The 4,752-nt window shown below is 51.6% G+C and overlaps 1 non-coding gene across 1 annotated transcript in view; it reads left to right on the top strand.

Annotated features, from left to right (window-relative positions):
• Positions 1–4,069: 4,069 nt before the first annotated feature.
• LOC126431624 (small subunit ribosomal RNA) overlaps positions 4,070–4,752 on the top strand; it is a 1,909-nt gene continuing 1,226 nt past the window's right edge. The window contains exon 1 of the ribosomal RNA XR_007577663.1: positions 4,070–4,752. This exon is cut by the window's right edge and continues 1,226 nt beyond it. This is a non-coding gene — a ribosomal RNA (small subunit ribosomal RNA).

Raw genomic sequence — 4,752 nt, 5'->3', positions numbered from 1 at the left:
TAACCTAACCTATATCGTACCTTAACCTAACCTATATCGTACCTTAACCTAACCTATATCGTACCTTAACCTAACCTATATCGTACCTTAACCTAACCTATATCGTACCTTAACCTAACCTATATCGTACCTTAACCTAACCTATATCGTACCTTAACCTAACCTATATCGTGCCTTAACCTAACCTATATCGTGCCTTAACCTAACCTATATCGTGCCTTAACCTAACCTATATCGTGCCTTAACCTAACCTATATCGTGCCTTAACCTAACCTATATCGTGCCTTAACCTAACCTATATCGTGCCTTAACCTAACCTATATCGTGCCTTAACCTAACCTAATTTGTGCCTTAACCTAACCTAATTTGTGCCTTAACCTAACCTAATTTGTGCCTTAACCTAACCTAATTTGTGCCTTAACCTAACCTAATTTGTGCCTTAACCTAACCTAATTTGTGCCTTAACCTAACCTAATTTGTGCCTTAACCTAACCTAATTTGTGCCGTAACCTAACCTAATTTGTGCCGTAACGTAACCCATGTTGTGCCGTAACGTAACCCATGTTGTGCCGTAACGTAACCCATGTTGTGCCGTAACGTAACCCATGTTGTGCCGTAACGTAACCCATGTTGTGCCGTAACGTAACCCATGTTGTGCCGTAACCTAACCCATGTTGTGCCTTAACCTAACCATGTTGTGCCTTAACCTAACCCATGTTGTGCCTTAACCTAACCCATGTTGTGCCTTAACCTAACCCATGTTGTGCCTTAACCTAACCCATGTTGTGCCTTAACCTAACCCACGTTGTGCCTTAACCTAACCTACGTTGTGCCTTAACCTAACCCATGTTGTGCCTTAACCTAACCCATGTTGTGCCTTAACCTAACCCATGTTGTGCTTAACCTAACCCATGTTGTGCCTTAACCTAACCCATGTTGTGCCTTAACCTAACCCATGTTGTGCCTTAACCTAACCCATGTTGTGCCTTAACCTAACCCATGGTGTGCCTTAACCTAACCCATGTTGTGCCTTAACCTAACCCATGTTGTGCCTTAACCTAACCCACGTTGTGCCTTAACCTAACCCACGTTGTGCCTTAACCTAACCCACGTTGTGCCTTAACCTAACCACGTTGTGCCTTAACCTAACCTACGTTGTGCCTTAACCTAACCCATGTTGTGCCTTAACCTAACCCATGTTGTGCCTTAACCTAACCCATGTTGTGCCTTAACCTAACCCATGTTGTGCCTTAACCTAACCCATGTTGTGCCTTAACCTAACCCATGGTGTGCCTTAACCTAACCCATGGTGTGCCTTAACCTAACCCATGGTGTGCCTTAACCTAACCCATGTTGTGCCTTAACCTAACCCATGTTGTGCCTTAACCTAACCCATGTTGTGCCTTAACCTAACCCATGTTGTGCCTTAACCTAACCCATGTTGTGCCTTAACCTAACCCATGTTGTGCCTTAACCTAACCCATGTTGTGCCTTAACCTAACCCATGTTGTGCCTTAACCTAACCCATGTTGTGCCTTAACCTAACCCATGTTGTGCCTTAACCTAACCCATGTTGTGCCTTAACCTAACCCATGTTGTGCCTTAACCTAACCCATGTTGTGCCTTAACCTAACCCATGTTGTGCCTTAACCTAACCCATGTTGTGCCTTAACCTAACCCATGTTGTGCCTTAACCTAACCCATGTTGTGCCTTAACCTAACCCATGTTGTGCCTTAACCTAACCCATGTTGTGCCTTAACCTAACCCATGTTGTGCCTTAACCTAACCCATGTTGTGCCTTAACCTAACCCATGTTGTGCCTTAACCTAACCCATGTTGTGCCTTAACCTAACCCATGTTGTGCCTTAACCTAACCCATGTTGTGCCTTAACCTAACCCATGTTGTGCCTTAACCTAACCCATGTTGTGCCTTAACCTAACCCATGTTGTGCCTTAACCTAACCCATGTTGTGCCTTAACCTAACCCATGTTGTGCCTTAACCTAACCCATGTTGTGCCTTAACCTAACCCATGTTGTGCCTTAACCTAACCCATGTTGTGCCTTAACCTAACCCATGTTGTGCCTTAACCTAACCCATGTTGTGCCTTAACCTAACCCATGTTGTGCCTTAACGTAACCCATGTTGTGCCTTAACGTAACCCATGTTGTGCCTTAACCTAACCTATAATGTGCCTTAACCTAACCTAAAGTGCGCCGTAACCTAAACTATATTGCGCCTTAACCTGACGCACGTTGTCGCTGAACCTGCTCTGTAATTGTTATGCAACCCGTTAAAGTAGTGTAGTGTTGCCTAACCGCAACCCTCGCAATATAGTTCGCTACTCGCACTGCCCGGTCCCCTGTGTATCGCGTCATGTTAAACACCTTGCAGGTGTTGCTGACTTTCCACATGCTCCTGCTATACACTGTAGTGTGGATAGCAGCAGGACGTACATGCCCCCCCCCCTTCCCCCCTGCCTTCGCAAGCTGGTCGGTGAGAAGTTTGCATGTTCAATGCCCTTCGCATGCCGACGTACTCAGCCTACGTTGTGGTACGGCCTGTCACCTGTCCGCCGATGTACGCAAAACCCACAAACTGTACTGCACATTGCTCCGTATGTACTGAATGATACATCGTGGCCCATGTGACCGTATGACGACAGCGCCTAGCAACGGCGGACCATACAGTCCAAATATTGTGCACGCAGCTACGTGTCGTCTCCCTATAAGAGCTGGATTGCAGTGTGGTACGCCATACAGACGTGTGGGAGGAACGGACGCCCTGGATGGCGATCAGCATGAGCAGTCTGTTGATGTAGTGGAGCGTGTATTCGGACGTAGTCGTCTCTTCTCACACACCGTGATAGCATGTTGCACCGCGTTCCACATCTGCGACATGCTGCAGAGGCGGGCTGACAGTCGTTCGCGCAATGGACACCGCATACGTACGGGGTCTACCTTCCACGTGTTCTCTAGGCGTGCACATGTTGTTGCGTCTATGTGGGCAGACGTAGTGTGTTGTGACACCTGACACAGGCATGCAATACTCGTTGCAAATGGCGATGGACGTGTACGTTTGCTGGTGACGTTACGCAAATGAACAACCGGTAACCCGTTGTGGTGCGGTTGTTCTCGCTAGAGGTGAATCAGTGTTGGCGACGATCGGTCGAGCTATTAACCGGTTGTTTCAGGGATACCCACCATGCCCACGAACGTGAAAGGGGACCCACCATGCCCACGAACGTGAAAGGGGATCTGGGTGTGAGGCGATACGCGGCGGTGGCTGGGTGGGACCGTCCCCGGCCGGTGAGGGGGGGCCGCCCGGCGTGCTGGCAGCGCGGTGCGTGGGCGCACGCGCTACAGCCGGCTGGTGGGGGCGGCCGGTGGCAGGCGCGCCGGCCGACGGACGCGGCAGGCGGCGCAGCTGCGCGCCGGCGCCCCCTGCTCGCGGCGCCTTGCGGCCAAAGTAGGTCCTCGCGGGCCCGGTGCGAAGCGCGGTGGCCATCTGCAGTGTGCTGGTCCGATTGAGGACTTTGTGCGCTGAGGATGCGCCGCCGCCCGGCGCTCGGCGCCGCGACGCCGTCTGCTGCTCGGTCGCCCCAGCGGTTCTCGCAGGTGGTTTGTATCGCAGCTGTGCGGACGTGTTGGCGCGTGCGCTGTGCTGGGAGAGTTCGCTTCGGCACCCAAGTAGGGCTTTTGTCCTTCTGTGGCGCTGGCGTTGGAGCTGCCGGTCACCGTAGGTGGCGCGTGTTGTCTCCCGCCGGCAATGCCACGACAGCACGCTCCCGGGCCTCTGTCGGCAGCGGCAAGCTCAGTTGGGAGCACGGGTGGTCGCACCTAAAGCGTCTACTCGCCTAACTCCGGGCGATTGCGCCTCTCTCGAACCCGACCAAGTACTTAGGACGGCGCTGCGCGCCGCCGGGACCTGAGAGGGTTTCGAGGTGTGTTGTGCAGGGGAGCTCAGCCTCCTCCTGTTTGCAGAATAATTGAGCGGACGCTTGCGTGTTCGCGCGGGCCCCCGGGACACACTCCCGGGCGGCCGGCTGCTCAGCTCTAGTTGACGCAGCTCCCTGGTTGATCCTGCCAGTAGTCATATGCTTGTCTCAAAGATTAAGCCATGCATGTCTCAGTACAAGCCGCATTAAGGTGAAACCGCGAATGGCTCATTAAATCAGTTATGGTTCCTTAGATCGTACCCACGTTACTTGGATAACTGTGGTAATTCTAGAGCTAATACATGCAAACAGAGTCCCGACCAGAGATGGAAGGGACGCTTTTATTAGATCAAAACCAATCGGTCGGCTCGTCCGGTCCGTTTGCCTTGGTGACTCTGAATAACTTAGGGCTGATCGCACGGTCCTCGTACCGGCGACGCATCTTTCAAATGTCTGCCTTATCAACTGTCGATGGTAGGTTCTGCGCCTACCATGGTTGTAACGGGTAACGGGGAATCAGGGTTCGATTCCGGAGAGGGAGCCTGAGAAACGGCTACCACATCCAAGGAAGGCAGCAGGCGCGCAAATTACCCACTCCCGGCACGGGGAGGTAGTGACGAAAAATAACGATACGGGACTCATCCGAGGCCCCGTAATCGGAATGAGTACACTTTAAATCCTTTAACGAGTATCTATTGGAGGGCAAGTCTGGTGCCAGCAGCCGCGGTAATTCCAGCTCCAATAGCGTATATTAAAGTTGTTGCGGTTAAAAAGCTCGTAGTTGGATTTGTGTCCCACGCTGTTGGTTCACCGCC

Source organism: Schistocerca serialis, unplaced genomic scaffold (genome assembly GCF_023864345.2).
Source record: "Schistocerca serialis cubense isolate TAMUIC-IGC-003099 unplaced genomic scaffold, iqSchSeri2.2 HiC_scaffold_1102, whole genome shotgun sequence".
Taxonomy (NCBI): Eukaryota; Metazoa; Arthropoda; class Insecta; order Orthoptera; family Acrididae; genus Schistocerca; species Schistocerca serialis.
Note: the sequence above shows the minus strand (reverse complement) of the source record. Positions and strands in the feature narration are given on the sequence as shown.